This window comes from Bos taurus, chromosome 1, assembly GCF_002263795.3.
Source record: "Bos taurus isolate L1 Dominette 01449 registration number 42190680 breed Hereford chromosome 1, ARS-UCD2.0, whole genome shotgun sequence".
Taxonomy (NCBI): Eukaryota; Metazoa; Chordata; class Mammalia; order Artiodactyla; family Bovidae; genus Bos; species Bos taurus.
Genome location: NC_037328.1, coordinates 57,071,205 through 57,088,776, shown reverse-complemented (window position 1 = coordinate 57,088,776; position 17,572 = coordinate 57,071,205). Strand labels below are relative to the sequence as shown.

The window sequence follows — 17,572 nt, the reverse complement described above, 5'->3', positions numbered from 1 at the left end:
CAGGTTCGATGCATGATACAGGATGCTTGGGGCTGGTGCACTGGGATGACCCAGAGGGATGGTATGGGGAGGGAGGTGGGAGGGGGGTTCAGGATGGGGAACACATGTACACCCGTGGCTGATTCGTGTCAATGTATGGCAAAACTGCTACAATATTGTAAAGCAATTAGCCTCCAATTAAAATGAATAAATTTACAAAAAAATATTTAGGTATATTTAAATCATTATTTTAATTCTTTAGGAAAATTACGCTCTGTTTAACTATGGCTTTGAAAGAGAAGATACAGTTGACAAATCTTGAAACAAAGGTGGGTGGAGAGAAGTGTAGCTAAGAAAGAGTTTCTATGGTAAATTAAACAAACAAAAAAACCAGGTTTAACCATGTTGCTAAAGGTTGCAGAGGTAAGCAGCAAAAAAACTGTACTGAAAGGAAAGGAACTATACTGGGAGGAACAAAAGTTGAAGGAGCCTAATCTTCACCAACTGTGGCAGAAGTTCAGTGGAACACACGTAAGAGAGATCAATTAAAAATTTGCCACGTAAGAGCAGTTTCCCCTGGAAGCAGGGCTGGGGTAGATCATAGCTTCATTATTTGATTCTTTTAACCATATGTATGTGTATATGATCCTGATTTAGATTTTTTAGAAACTAATGACTATGCAAACACTTCTGGGGGTGGATTTTTTTTAAAGGTAATAGTCCCCCTTGTTGTTTATTACTTATATTTCTTGTTCAACTGATACAGGGATGATCTTCTCTTCATTCCTTAGAGGATGATCCATGTGCACGATCAGGTGCTGGAGTCTTAGGGACCTCACAATCTCCAAGGAAACATTATACATTTTAGTGATAGTAACTGTGCATTTGGGATTCAGAGCAAGGGATTCCTCTGGAGCATTGATCAAGACTTGTAATGGGAAAAGAGATATTTGAGGAGCAGGTTTCCTACAGCTGAGTAAATAAATCTCATAAAATTTTCAGAGTCAAGGTTGGACTGGAGTTCAGTTCTTAATTCAGATACAGCTGAGGCAAAAAGAGAGATAAACGAAATTAAATATTAAAAAGTCACCTTAGATTTCTATGGTGTTAAAGATGGACTTTCCAAAAATTTTTATAGAAAACAAAATGTTGAAAAGATGTCTCTCTCTCTCTCTCACAAATAGCTCTCCTCACATATTACAAAACCTCCCAATTCCATCTCCTATATCCACTATCCTTCAATCTGAGAGGAACAACCAGGATCTCCACTTCCAGTCAACCTTAAATCACATTCTGAATACTTAAATTTAAAATTAATTAGAATTTTATTGTTAGCATTTTTAATAGTCAAATGTTAAAGTTTTGACACTATAATGCAGGAATAATAATATCTTCATTTGCTCATTGCTCAATTTCCTCTGCAATCTTTATCTTTATTTGTGATGCTAAGTAGATTCTCATTTTCAAGGAGCATATTTAATATTTGATCAACTTTTGTGCAAAATGAAATAGAAATTTTTAAGAACAATTTTTAGTAGCATTTTCTATGAGAGACTTCTACCTATGTTTCATAACTTGGGCAAAATATTTTTAAAAATCATTCTTCTTCCATTATAAAAAATTACATTATACAAAACCCCTAATACTTTAAATTTATAGTAACATAATGAAGTAACACTATGACACTATCACTATTCCTTCAATGTTTTGTCAGTTTGAAGATTGGGAAATTCTTATTCTCTTAGCATCTTCTTTCTCCTTTCTTCTTCTCTACTATTTCTTTTTCTTTTTGTCTCTTTCCCAGTGAAAACTCTCATGCCACTCATGAGATTTATCCAATGGATTGAAGCCAGTGCAATCTAGTACAAAAAAAAAAGTTAGATGAGAGGGCAGAAGACCTAAATGCTATGCCTGGTCTTGCACTGTGTAAAAATGGGCAAATTATGTAATCATCATTGACTTCTGTTTTTTCTTCCATATAATAAAAGACTTAGCCTGAATGGCTCTATTAGTCTTTTCTTCTCTAAAATTCTTTCTCTGGGTCTTAACCATCAAAGACCAAATCTCCACAATTTTGACCCCACATAAACAGAAAAACATCTATTTCTACCTTATTGACTATGCCAAAGCCTTTGACTGTGTGGATCACAAGAAACTGTGGAAAATTCTGAAAGAGATGGGAATACCAGACCTCCTGACCTGCCTCTTGAGAAACCTACATGCAGGTCAGGAAGCAAAAGTTAGAACTGGACATGGAACAACAGACTGGTTCCAAATAGGAAAAAGAATATGTCAAGGCTGTATACTGTCACCCTGCATATTTAACTTATATGCAGAGTACATCATGAGAAACTCTGGGCTGAAAGAAGCACAAGCTGGAATCAAGATTGCCGGGAGAAATATCAATAACCTCAGATATGCAGATGACACCACCCTTATGGCAGAAAGCGAAGAGGAACTAAAAAGCCTCTTGGTGAAAGTGAAAGAGGAGAGTGAAAAAGTTGGCTTAAAGCTCAACATTCAGAAAACTAAGATCATGGCATCCGGTCCCATCACTTCATGGGAAATAGATGGGGAAACAGTGGAAACAGTGTCAGACTTTATTTTCCTGGGCTCCAAAATCACTGCAGATGGTGATTGCAGCCATGAAACTAGAAGATGCTTACTCCTTGAAAAGAAAGTCATGACCAACCTAGATAGCATATTCAAAAGCAGAGACATTACTTTGCCAAACAAAGGTCCGTCTAGTCAAGGCTATGGTTTTTCCAGTGGTCATGTATGGATGTGAGAGTTGGACTGTGAAGAAAGCTGAGTGCCAAAGAATTGATGCTTTTGAACTGTGATGTTGGAGAAGACTGCAAGGAGATCCAACCAGTCCCTTCTAAAGGAGATCAGCCCTGGGATTTCTTTGGAAAGAATGATGCTAAAGCTGAAACTCCAGTACTTTGGCCACCTCATGTGAAGAGTTGACTCATTGGAGGGACCCTGATGGTGGAAGGGATTGGGGGCAGGAGGAGAAGGGGATGACAGAGGATGAGATGGCTGGATGGCATCACTGACTCGATGGACTTGAGTATGAGTGAACTCCGGGAGTTGGTGATGGACAGTGAGGCCTGGCGTGCTGCGATTCATGGGGTCGCAAAGAGTCGGACACGACTGAGTGACTGAACTGAACTGAACTGAAACATTTATATACTTATAACGGTAAGGCAGATTTGTCCTCCATGGCTTCCATGTGGGAACACATTAAATAAACATTTGTAGCAGGCTTCATCTTCAAATGTCACCTCTTGGATAGTCATGAATGAGGAATTGGGTTCAATGGCCTTGCAGTGCAGCTGATCTGTGTATGGTGGAAGAATCTTTTCTCCGTATTTACAGTATATGTGCCAATATTTTGTGGCAAAGAATCTTGGATCTTCTGCCAGGTAATTTGGACAACATCTGCTGGAGTTGTTAAATTGCAGAAAATCGTCACATTTTCTCCCAATAAGGCTGTCTCATTATTTTTGTGCTTTATCCTATATGGATAATATGAAAATAAAACCCAGTATGAATCAAGAGAAATGTACTTTCATATTACCCTATACGTGCCTGCTCAGTCGCTTCAGTCCTGTCCTACTCTTTGCAAAGCTATGGACTGGAGCCTGCCAGATTCCTCCATCCATGGGATTTTCCAGGCAAGAATACTGGAGTTGATTGCTATAACCTCCTCCAGGGGATCTTCCCAACCCTGAGGTCGAACCCACATCTCCTGCATTGCAGGCAGATTCTTTACCACTGAGCCACTGGGGAAGCCCTCATACTACCCTAGACTTACCCTTATCATAGCACTTATCTCTCTGTTTATAATTATCTTTTTATTTCCCTCTCTTCCCCCATTAGAAAATGAACCCTCCTATCTTATTCACCATTGATAAATAGTTTCTGCTATATAATACCTAATCAACAAATATTTATCAAATTCAAAAGTTACAATATAAATTAACCTACTAAAATGAGTAATGGTAATTTCAATAAATTTCTGGAGGCTAGGTGTGACCTAGATAGGTGACAAACTACTCAGGGCCTCAGTCTTAGGGAAGATCACGATATTCCATAGGTTTCACCAGCAGAAATTCCACCAGGTTCTCATGATGAAGAGCCAAAAAAATCACCTCCTAATCTTTTGCAAGAAAAGAGGAAAGTCTCCATTTTAAGATAAGGCCAGTGCATTTTCCATAAAAAGACCTTCTGTCCAGGGGAAAAGACTTTACCAGAGGCCTAGCTCATGTGGTGGAAGGACAATGATTTAATTCCAGTTTCCTTTAGCTTCATGCAAAAACAATTCAAAAAAGAAAAAAGTCTTTATAACAAATGAGGTGGTTGTGATACTTGGGTGTCTAATTACTTTCCTAGGGATGCCATAAGAAACTATTACACACTTGATTGATTAAAACAATAGAATATTTTTACATCTAGAAGTTGTTGTTATTGTTATTTTTCAGTTGCTAAGTCATGTCCAACTCTCTGTGACCCCATGGACTGTGGGACAACAGGCTTCTGTGTTCTCCATTGTTTCCCATAGTTTGCTCAAATTCCTGTCCATTGAGTCAGTGACACTATCTAACCATCTCATTCTCTGTTTGCCCCTTCTTCTGCCTCCAATCTTTCCCAGCATCAGGATCTTTTTCAATAGTCGGCTCTTTGGGTCAGGTGACCAAAGTATTGGAGCTTCAGCTTCAATATCAGTCCTTCCAAAGAACATTCGAAGTTGATTTCCTTTAGAATTGACTGATTTGATCTCTTCACAGTTCAAGCAACTCTCAAGAGTCTTCTCCAACACCACAGCTCAAAAGCATCAATTCTTAAGTGCTCAACCTTCTTTATGGGCCAACTCTCACAGCCATACATGACTACTGGATAAACCATAGCTTTGACTGTACAGACCCTTGTTAGCAAAGTGTTGTCTCTCCTTTTAGTATGCTGTCTAGGTTTGTTGTAGCTTTCCCTCTGACGAGCAAGTGTCTTTTAACTTCATGGCTGAAGTCACCATCTACAGTGATTTTGGAGCCCAAGAAAAGAAAATCTATCACTGCTTCCACTTTCTCCCCTACTCATTTGAAACGACCCTGATGTTGGGAAAGATTGAAGGCCGGAGGAGAAGGGGACAACAGAGGATGAGATGGTTGGATGGCATCACTGACTCAATGGACATGAGTTTGAGTAAACTCTGGGAGTTGGTGCTAGACAGGGAGACCTGGCATGCTACAGTCCATGGGGTCGCAAAGAGTCGGACACTACTGAGTGACTGAACTGAACTGAATCTGCTGTGAAGTGATGGAACCAGATGCCATGATTTTAGTTTGTTGAACATTGAGTCTTAAGCCAGCTTTTTCACTCTCCTCTTTTACCCTCATTAAAAGGCTCTTTAGTTCCTCTTCACTTGCTACCATTAGAGTGGTATCATCTGCATATCTTAGGTTGTTGATATTTCTCCCAGCAGTCTTGATTCTAGCTTGTGATTCATCCAAGCTAGCATTTCACATGATGTACTCTGCATATAAGTTAAATAAGCAGGGTGTACAGTATACACCCTTGTCATACTCTTTTCCCAATTTTGAATCAGTCTGTTTTTTCATGTCTCACTCTGTTATTTCTTGACCTGTATACAAGTTTCTCCTAAGTCAAGGTGACAGCAGTGTTGGTTCCTTCTCTCCAAGCTTCTAATGGTTTCCAGTAAATCTTGGCATTCCTTGATTTGTAGATGCATCACTGTAACATCTGCCTCCATCTTCATATGCTGTTCTACTCTGTCTCTGTTTGTCCTATTCTATTCTTTAAGGACATCAGTTTCTGGTGTCCTTAACCCTAACCCAGGATGATTTCATCCTGAGATTCTTATTGCAAAGACCCTATTTCTAAGTAAGATCATGTCTAAGGTTCCAGGTAGATATAAATTTGGGAGTAAGGGCGTTGTTACTAACCTTTCAAAACATCAATATGCTAAAAAAATTAACAGACATCTAACTTTCACAAAATTGACTCAAATGGATTTACAGATCAGTAAAAAAAATGCAGAGCTGTAAAACTTCTAGAAAAAATAAGAGGAAATCTAGGTAATCTTGGGATTGGTGATGAGCCATTAGATACAATACAAAAAGTATGATCCATGAATGAAAAAAAAAAATGGAAGAGTTGGACATCATTAAAATTAAAAACTTTTGTTTTGTGAAAGACAATTTTTAAAGACTATAAGGACAAGCCACAGATTGGAAGAACATATTTGTAAAATATGTATGTAAGGTAGGACTTTTTTCTTAGTTCTTTCAGGCTGCTTTAACAAAATACCACATACTGGGTGGCTTATAAACAACTGAAATATATTTCTCACAGTTCTGAAAGTGGAAGTGCAAGATTAGGGTGCCAGCATGATTGGGTGAGGGCCTTTTGTGGTTTGTTGACTTCTCATTGTATTTTCTTATGGTGATGGGGCCAAATTCTTTGTGGATCTTTCTTTAGTGTGCTAATCCCATGCATCAGAGCTCTACCCTCATGACCTGAACACCTCCCAAAGTCCCAGTCTGCTCATACCATAACTTTTGGGAGTTAGGATTTTAATATATGAATTTGGAGGGGGTCATGAACATTTAGACCAAAGAAGACTTGTATCCAAAACATTTTTTTTTAATGAGAAAACAGACAACTTAATTAAAAATTAGACTAAAGTCTAAACAGACACCTCATTGAAGAAGATATATTGATACAAATGGTAAATGAGCACAGGAAAAAATGCACAAAATCTCTTGTAATCTGGAAACTGAAAATTAAAACAATAGTGAAATTCTACTACAGAATTATTGGAGTGGTTTAAAAAAATTACAGTACTAAATGCTGGTGAGAATGTGGCCAAAAACAGGAGCCCTCATTCATTGCTAATGATAATGTAAAATGGTGTAGTTACTTTGCATGACAGTTTCTTACAAAACTAAAGATATGCTTACCATATAATCCAACACTTGTGTTTCTAGGTATTCACCCAACTTCTTCTAAAACACATATCCACACAGAAATATGCATGAAAATGTTTATAACCTCCTTACTTGTAATCACAAAAAATTGAAAACAACCAAGACGCCTTTGGTAGGTAAATGTTTAAAAAAATGACATTTATACTACAATATTTTTCAGCCATAAAAAGAATTGAGCTACTAAACCACAAAAGGACATGGATAAACTTTTCAAAAACCTAGACAGTGTTTTAAAAAGCAGAGACATCACTTTGTTCACAAAGGTCCACATAGTCAAAGCTATGGTTTTTCCAGTAGTCATGTAGAGATGTGAGAGTTGGACCATAAAGCAGGCTGAGCATCAAAGAACTGATGCTTTCAAGCTGCGGTGCTGAAGGACCCTTGAGGGTCCTTTGGATAGGAAAGAGGTCAAACCAGTCAATCCTAAAGGAAATCAACCCTAAATATTCATTGGAAGGACTGATGCTAAAGCTGAAGCTCCAATACTTTGGCCACCTGATGTGAAGAGCAGACTCATTGGAAAAGACCCTGATGCTGGGAAAGATTGAGGGCAGGAGGAGAAGGGGGTGACAGATACTATATATATTTAACATGATATAATTAAAATGACATTTTACCTTTGTGATCTTCCTCCCCAGAATTCATAACCCATCTAATAATGAGAAAAACATCAGACAAATTTTGATTGAGGGTAATTATATGAAATACTCGACCAACACACCTCAAGATAATCAAGACCATCAGAAACAAGTAAATTCTGAGAAGCTGCCAGGTGATAGAAGCCTAAGAAGAAACAAAAAAAAATGTAATGTATGTTGGATGGGATACTTAAGCAGAAAAAGACTTTAAATAAAAACTAAGGAAATCTGAATAAACTGTAGATTTCAGTTATGAACCATGTATCAAATTTGATTTAATAATTATTACAAATGTACCATACTAATGCAAGATGTTAATAGAGCAAACCTGGTAAGGGGTGTACATACACACACACACACACATATATATATATATATATCTCTCTTCAATAATTAAATGTAAAATATAAACTTGAAAGTACTGTTTGCAATACCCTCCATAAATTAAAAAAAAAAATCCATAGGAATAGACAGATACATAAAGATACATAAAACTTCTTCACTGAAATCTACAAAACATATCTGAAAAATTAAAGTGGAAAGATATATTAGATTATAAATAGGAAAAAGCATAAAGATGCCAATACTTTCCAAGCTACTTTTTAGACTTTATACAAATCTGATATAACTTAAAGCAGTTTAAAAAAATTTTTAATTCTGGAAAATGACAAGTTGACTCTAAAAATGTCAAAGTAATAAACTGAAGACTTGCTATCCAGATATAAACTAAGTAATACAATGTGATACTGATTTAAGGATAAGCAAACAGATAAATATGATGAAATAAGTAAGAAATAGACCCAGACATATATAGTCATCTAATTGTTGTTGTTTAGTCGCTAAATCATGTCTGGCTCTTTGCAAGCCCATGTTCTATAGCCCACCAGGCTCCTTTGTCCATGGTATTTCCCAGGCAAGAATCCTGGAATGGGTTGCCATTTCCGTCTCCAGGGAATCTTTCCAACTCAGAGATTACACACGCATCTCCTGTATTGTCAGGTGGATTCTTTACCATTGAACCACCAGGGAAACCCATAGTATCTGATATTTATGACAAATGAAACAGAGAGTACATAGAATTGGGGAAAAGATGATCTTTCCAATAAATGATGTGTAAATTGGACAACTCTTTGGAAAACTTATATATGAACCTCCATTGTAGACCAGAGGTAAAAAATCTATTCCAAATGCATTAAATATACGTGAAAGATAAAACAGAGCTTTAAAAATAAAGTGTTGTGAAGCATTTATTTGGCTAGAGTAGCCAGTGATTTCTTAGACAGGACACACATCATTATCTGATGTCTTATTCCATTCATAAGAATATAAAATGATAAAGAAATGAAAATTGACCCATTTAAAAAATACATTTTCAGAAGTAAAAAGTCAACCCACAGAGTGAAAGAAGATATTTACTATATATAAAACAAAAAACTTGTATTCTAATGTATGTATACTTCTACAAATCAGTAAGACAAAGTCAAGCAACTCAATAGAAAGTTGAAGGACTTCTGTGGCAATCCAGTAGTTAAGACTTTGCATTCCCACTGTAGGAGGCATGTGCTTGATTCCTGGTTGGGGAACTAAGATTCCATGTGGACTTGGCCAAAAAAATAATTATTATTATGCAAAATATTTGAGTATGCTCATCACAAGAGAGAATGTCTAAATGGCTGGTAAATATTTAAGATGTCTGGCTTCTTTACTCATCAAAAAAATGCAAACCAAACCCTGAACAACACCTGCACCAGAATAACTAACATGGAAGGTGGACAATATCATGTTTGGTAAGAGAGAGTTAATGACAGATAAAATGAATCCATGGTGTAAGCAGTTAAGACAGTGGCACTCTTAGGAGAGGACAGTGAAAGGGAGTGGGTAGGAGTAAGGCTTTGGGATGCTGTTAATGTTCTGTTCTTGATCTGTGCTGGATATATTGGTGTGATCACTATGAAAATGAATCAAATTATATCCTTACATTTATACACCTCCATGTATTTCTGTTTTACTGAAATGTGAAGGTTGAAAAAGAAAATCTTCATGTATTTTATTTACCTCAGGATATGTTCTCTGTTTTCATCTACTTCTCTTGATTTTTCATGTTCAAATTATGAACACATAATTTCAAAACTGTATTAGCCTGGAACTATGTACACAACATTGTAGAATATTTAAATACAGATAACGCATTTGTTGCATACACAGTATTTCATCAGTCAACAAAAGACTGTGATAATGTCCTACCTGGGTTACTTTCAAGAAGTGTAGTCTTGTAGCATTTACCTTCCTGCTTAGGATTTTCATCTGAAAAAATGGGCTTAATGGTACCTGACTCACAGGGCATTGTGAATATCAAAAGAGAACATATAGATACAACGCCAGTTATAAATAACCATAGATATTTTAGTTATTATGGGTGATGTAGTCCCTGCCCTCAAGGAAAGACAGAAAATACCAAAAGAAGTCAAAAGAGAAACATGCAAGTGTAACAAGCTAACTAACTATCATTCATTCCGTAACACCCTATAATTGTGCTTAACACTCCATTTCATTATTATTTTTTTACATACTGGTCACTAGATTCTGAATTATCTGGTGACAATCTTCTCCATTTTGCATTTTAGAAGCAGCAGTAAGTTAAGAAGAAGAAACCTGAACATAATGATTTCTTTACCTATCACACTTTTTGTCCTCAGCATGTCACCCCACATTCAACTTTTGATTAAACCATCTAGCTAAATTCAAATGATACTTCCCCCATGAAAAAATCCTTAACAAGAAGTTATCATGATATTTTTAAATTCTGCTGTTCCTTATAGAACATTAGTTATTGCCTTTACCATTAATCAAACTGACTTAAGATGGATTTGAGTTAAATATCTTTAATAAAATTATTTTTAAATGACCAGAAAACAACAGGTCTTGAGTACTTATTACATCATTCATGTGTTTCAGGTATATCTCAGTTTGTAATGATAAGCAAACCCACCAAAAATCCCAACAGATTTGACTACACAAAAAAATGAAGAACTTCTTAATCATCAAGAAGAGCCTAAGAACAAATCAAACTTAAAAGGCAAGTGAGTTGCAAGTAATAATACAAAACCAACTAACTAATGTGCAAATAATTCATTTGCTTCCAATAGGTTTCTGGCTGCCCAGTTTGAGTTACTTGGGCTCACTTCAGAAGCAGTGCTTATTACATTTCTTTCATTTTCTGTTTACTAAGTCACCATTTCAAATACATTAAACTTAAACTGCTAGTTACCAACAATTTGGATAGCTACATGGTTAACATGCAGACCCAAAGATAATGTCCTCTTCATCTAACCTTATATAGGTAAAGAGACTACAGGCTGGCATTTATTTGTCATTGATTTTGAGCCAAGTGCATTTGAGAGAAAAAGTGAAAAGTGACCTGATCCTTGTACCCAGAGGGGAAGCATGAGGAGCTGGATAACAGGAATGGAGTGGAAAGCCCATGAAATTTGATGATAAAACCTTCACCAGCATTTGGAGTATTTCATTCCCTGAATTCTGAAACTAAAAGGAGCATTTCCTGCCAAAAATGTTACTCAATAACCACTTGCAATGAAAATTCGTTAAAATGTAATCTTGATTTTTGAACTTCCTTGTGTGACAATTCTATTCAACCTCCGGTCAGTGCATAAAATTTTACTTAACCATATCTGCCTGCTGTCCTGTTGCAGGATTTATATACAGGGTCTTAAAAGTTACCTGCTGACTTGCAAGAAAATTTAGTTAGCTCTTCTTTTGGGGGTATTACTAACATTTCTCAGTCTTTATGTTCTGTTACTTAAGTATGCCATGCATATGTTTATCTACAATGAGATCAAGTGAAAAGACTGCTTTCCACAGAAGTATGGTAAATTTCTAAAAATCTTTCCTCTCAGCATCTAAATCCCTAATATCCACCTCCTCAAACAGCTGGAGTAGGAAAATTAAAAAATAACTTTCCTGTAAAATCATCAAGCAGTTTCAAAGTTAATACTATTTATGTATTAAAGTGAAAAAAAAAACAGACACAAATCACTTTCATCTTCCTATAAACTCATTTCTCTATGTACAATTTTAAATGGAGGGAAAGCACTTCTCACCTGGTGCTTTGGTTTCCATTTTTCTCCTTTAATGTCTTCTTCTTGTTGGAATCCTGGAAAAAGCAGTTCACAGCATAGTTTAAGATGAATAGTTCGTTTGAAAGTGAGTTCCTTCTTCACGTCTGTTATTGCTGGTCTATTTAGTGTCTTTTGGACTCTTATGTTCTGTCTTATAAGTTACGGTTGGTGATCTTTACCCAGAGCCTCCTAGAATTACACTTAATTAGCCAAATGGACCAGGGTTAGGGAACTGAAACCAGGGCTACCTAATCCTTGTACCCAGAGGGGAAGCATGAGGAGCTGGATAATGGGGTGGAGTGGAATGGGCTAGGACTTGGGGCAAGTACTGTTCTCAGAAAAAATACAGTTGGGCTTAGCTTCTCTGGAGTGGGATCATTAACCAGCCTCCAGTTACTACATACGTAGCCATACCTCCCCACTCCCATCCACGTGCACATAATAATGTATTCACACACAAAACATATTTTGAGCACTAAGCCTTCTCTTTTCTCTTTTTGTCTCTCATGAAAGAAAGTGAAAATGAAGTCACTCAGTCATGTCCGACTCATTGCAACCCAATGGATTGTAGCCTACCAGGCTCCTCTGTCCAAGAATACTGGAGTGGGTTGCCATTTCCTTCTCCAGGAGATCTTCCCGACCCAGGGATTGAACCCGGGTCTCCGGCATTGTAGGCAGATTCTATACCGTCTGAGCCACCAGGGGAGTCTCTTCTCTTTTTGTCTCTCATGAATCTCTATAAAAATCACCTTCTCCTCTCATAACTTCTCCCTCAGCTCCTGAGTCAGGAAAATAAAAAGCTCTATTGGCATGGGTGGTTACCACTCCCTATCCACCCCCCCACCACCTCATGTGACAATATTCATCTCTTTCCTATGGCTCTAGGTATCAAAAGTCTTCCCTGATTTCTCTTAAGACAGAACTTCCTTCTATCTATATTCCAGCTTCTAAGCCCACACTCAAGAGTCTGCTACCCACATGAGTGATATTGCCTTGGTTAATGAGGCAGAGAAAACTCAGTTTTCAAAAGGAAATGGAAACAGATACTATGAATATATTATGCCTGGTTTTGGGAACTGTTTCTGAGATGGAGAAAGAATTCATTGTGAATAAAAGGTATTAGGATTAGATGCCCAGCAGTCTCTGAGTCAGTGAGAAGTACTGCTGCTATGTTGAGGAACAGGAAGCTTTATTATGGTGAAAACCCTGCCCCTAATTCTTTTCTTGTGAGTAATAAAGATGTGAACACAAGCATTACAATTTTAAAGAATAACTGGGAAATCCCAGAAAAATATTCTAAAAGAAACCATGTCTAAAAAATTAAAGAAAAGTATATTAAGGGTGATGTATCACTAAATATCAATAAACAGGTAAAAAATTATAAAAAGGAATGTATAGAAATTCTGGATTAGAAAAGTATAACCAAAATGAAAAATTTACTAGCTCAACAACTGGTTCAAGGAGACAGAAATTAGAATCAATAAACTTAAACATAGACCAATTGAGATTACCCTCTGAGCCACCAGGGAAGCTTTATCTAGTCTAAGAAACAGGAGAAAAAAAAGACTGAAAAAAATTAAACAGAACCTCAGAGATCTGTGATGAGACAGCTTGGACAACTCAGGACACTCACCAGTGGGCCAACATCTGCTTTGAGGCAGCCTGAATCCAACAACCAGCCACATCAAGAACCAATCCTACCCACCAACAAGCCAATACTAGATCTGAGATTGTTGGCACCATATTCACGCACTCCAGAACCCATCTATTACCACCAGTAGATCAGAACTACACTGGGACTGCCTGAGGTAATGTGGCCAGCAGCCTTGTGACTCAACCCTGCCCTCTAATGGCTGGGAGCCTCCTCTGAAGGCAAGGCATGACAACCAACCAATCCAGGGCCAGAAGGACCCACATAACCCAAATAAGGAGCACCTCTAGCATATATAGCTCTGGTGACGAGAGGGGAATGTGCTGCTGAGTTGCATAGGACATTTCCTACAAAAAGCCATTTCTCTAAGGTCAGGAAACACAACCAACCTGTCAAATATAGTCTATCTGACTCTTTGCAACCCCATGGATTATAGACTCCATGGAATTCTCCAGGCCAGAATACTGGAGTGGGTATTCCCTTCTCCAGGGGATATTCCCAACCCAGGGATCAAACACAGGTATCCCACATTGCAGGTGGATTCTTTACCAGCTGAACCACCAGGGAAGCCCAGATAGACAGCAAAAGCAAGTTAGGTAAAATGAGGCAACAGAAGAAATAATCCCAAAGAAGGAAAAAGATAAAATCCCAGAAGAGGAAATAAGTGAAGTGGAGATAGACAATTAACCTGACAAATAGTCCAAGATAATGATAATAGAACTTGGGAGAAAAATGGATGAACATGGTGAAAAGTTAACAAAGAGTCAGAAGATATAAAGAAGAACCAAACAGAGCTGAAGAATATAATAATTGAAATAAAAAATAAAGAAGTAGGAGTCAACATTAGATTAGATGGTGCAGCAGAATGGATCAATGAATTAGAGGACAGAATAGTTGAAGTCACTGAAACTGAGCAGGAAAAAATAATAAAAAGAAATGAAGACAATTTAAAGGAACTTTGAGACAACATCAAGCACACCAATATTTGCATTATAGAGGCCTCATAGGAAAAGAGAGAGAAAGAGACAGAGAACATATTTGAAGACATAACAACTGAACACATCCTTAACCTGGGAAATTAAACAGACATACAGGTCCAGGAAATACAGAGAGTCTTGAATAGAATCAACCCAAAAAGGAACTCACAAAAACACCTTTTAATTAAAATGCCAAAGTAAAGATAAGAGAGAATATTAAAATCTGCAAGGGAAAAACAAAAATTTACACACAAGGAAATTCTCATAAGACTATCAGCTGACTTTTCAGTAGAAAATCTGCAGGCCAGAAAGGGGTGGCATGATATATTTAAAGCGATGAAGAGAAAAACTTACAACCAAGAATACTCTACCTGGTAAGTATTTCATTGAGATTCAATGGAGAGATCAAAATTTCATAAACAAGCAAAAACTAAAAGAAGTCAACACCACTAAACCAACTTTACAACAAATGTTAAATGTTAAAAACAAAAAAGAAAAGGCTACAACTCAAAATATAAAATTTTACAAGCCAATCACAAAAGTAAAAATCTCATTGGTGAAAGCAAATATACAGTAAAGGTAGTAAATAAACAATGTATAAAGTATAAGGAAGGTTAAAAGACAAAGGGGGTAAAATTATCTATATCCACAATGAGTAGTTTAAGAATTGTTGTTGTTTTAGTTGCTAAGTCATGTCTGCCTCTTTTACGACCTCATGAACTGTAGCCCACCAGGCTCCTTTGTCCTTGGGATTTCCCAGGCAAGAATACTGGAGTGAGTTGCCATTTCCTTCTCAAAGGGAATCTTCCTGACCTAGGGATCAAATCTGTTTCTCTTGCATTGGCAGATGGAGTCTTTACCACAGAGTTACCTGGGAGGCTATATTAAGGGATACACAAAACAAAATGGTATAAAATATGATGTAAAATCTGCACACATTGTGAGGGAAAATGCAGAGCTGTAAAAATGCATTTAAATAGATAAGCAGCTTAAGATAACCATACATATATCAGTTCAGTTCAGTTTGAAAGGTTGTTGTTGAATCACGCAAATACACCGGGATTCCTGGCCCCCGGAGGAGAAGAATTCAATCCGGAGCCAGAGACAAGGCTTGATCACTCAGAGCTTTTGTGTAATAAAGTTTTATTAAAGTATAAAGGAGATAGAGAAAGCTTCTGACATAGGCATCAGAAGAGGGTAGAAAGAGTACCCCCTTGCTAGTGTTAACCATGAAGTTATATACTCCAAAGAATGTCTGGAGGTTGTAAACACCTCCCATAATTTACATTTTAAGATAACAGAATTAGCCAGAAGGTTTGATCCAGAGACTGTCCTTAGGCAGGATACATTATTGTTATATAATCCTAAGGAATGTGGAGAAAGAAAAAAAGTTTGTCCTTTCTTCCTCCTTGAGAATTCCAGACCCCTCTCTCCTTGGGGACCCCTAGACTCCCTATCAACCTGCCTAGGAAATGACTCTCTCAAGTTCAGTTACTCAGTCATGTCCGACTCTTTGTGACTTCATGGACTGCAACATGCCAGGTCTCCCTGTCCACCACCAACTCCCGGAGCCTACTCAAATTCATGTCCATCGCGTCAGTGATGGCATCCAACCATCTCATCCTCTGTTGTCCCCTTCTCCTCCCACCTTCAATCTTTCCCAGCATCAGGGTCTTTCCAATGACCCGGTTCTTCACATCAGGCGGCCAAAGTATTGGAGTTTCAGCTTCAGCATCAGTCCTTCCAATGAATATTCAGGACTGATTTCCTTTAGGATGGACTGGCTGGCTCTCCTTGCAGTCCAAGGGACTCTCAAGAGTCTTCTCCAACACCACAGTTCAAAAGCATCAATTCTTCAGAGCTCAGCTTTCTTTATAGGCAAACTCTCACATCCATACATGACTACTGGAAAAACCATAGCTTTGACTAGATGGACCTTTGTTAGCAAAGTAATGCTCTGCTTTTTAATATGCTGTCTAGGTTGGTCATAACTTTTCTTCCAAAGAGCAAGTGTCTTTTAATTTCATGGCTGCAGTTACCATCTGCAGTGATTTTGGAGCCTGAAAAAAAAAAAAAGTCTCTCATTGTTTCTACTGTTTTCTCACATATTTGCCATGAAGTGCTGGGACCAGATGCCACGATCTTAGTTTTCTGAATGTTTAGTTTTAAGCCAACTTCTTCACTCTCCTTTTTCACTTTCATCAAGAGGCTCTTTAGTTCTTCTTCACTTTCTGCCATAAGGGTGGTGTCATCTGTACAACTGAGGTTATGGACATTTCTCCTGGCAATCTTGGTTCTAGCTTGAGCTTCATCCAGCCTGGAATTCTGCATGATGTACTGTGCATATGTTAAATAAGCAGGATGACAATATACAGCCTTGACATACTCCTTTCCCAATTTGGAACCAGTCTGTTGTTCCATGTCCAGTTCTAACTGTTGCTTCTTGATCTGCAAACAGATTTCTCAGGAGGCAGGTCAGGCGGTCTGGTATTTTCATTTCTTGTGAATTTTCTGCTGTTTATTGTGAGCCACACAGTCAAAGGCTTTGGTATAGTCAATAAAGCAAAAGTAGATGTTTTTCTAGAACTCTCTTGCTTTTTTGATGATCCTTCAGATGTTGGCAATTTGACCTCTGGTTCCTCTGCCTTTTCTAAATCCAGCTTGAAAATCTGGAAGTTCACAGTTCATGTACTGTTGAAGCCTGGCTTGGAGAATTTTGAGAATTACTTTGCTAGCATGTGAGATGAGTGCAACTGTGCGGTAGTTTGAGTATTCTTTGGCTTTACCTTTCTTGGGATTGGAATGAAAACTGACCTTTTCCAGTCTTGTGGCCACTGCTGAGTTTTCCAAATTTGCTGGCATATTGAGTGCAGCACTTTCACAGCATCATCTTTCAGGATTTGGAATAGTTCAACTGGAATTCCATCACCTCCACTAGCTTTGTTCATAGTGATGCTTTCTAAGGCCCACTTGACTTCACATTCCAGGATGTCTGGCTCTAGGTCAGTGATCACATCATTGTGATTATCTGGGTCGTGAAGATCTATTTTGTACAGTTCTTCTGTGTATTCTTGCCATCTCTTCTTAATATCTTCTGCTTCTGTTAGGGCCATACCATTTCTGTCCTTTATCGAGCCCATCTTTGCATGAAATGTTCCCTTGGTATCTCTGATTTTCTTGA

At 37.6% G+C, this 17,572-nt stretch overlaps 1 long non-coding RNA gene across 2 annotated transcripts; it reads left to right on the top strand.

Moving 5' to 3' along the window:
- The first annotated feature begins 250 nt into the window (after nt 1-250).
- LOC104970846 (uncharacterized) lies at nt 251-15,595 on the top strand. 2 transcript variants are annotated; one of them, XR_001500388.3, is made up of 3 exons: nt 251-510; nt 7,628-7,799; nt 10,583-15,595. It is a non-coding gene; the product is annotated as an uncharacterized lncRNA (long non-coding RNA). The 2 variants fall into 2 exon arrangements; XR_001500389.3 differs by having other exon boundaries at nt 253-510; nt 7,628-7,794.
- The last annotated feature ends 1,977 nt before the right edge of the window (nt 15,596-17,572 follow it).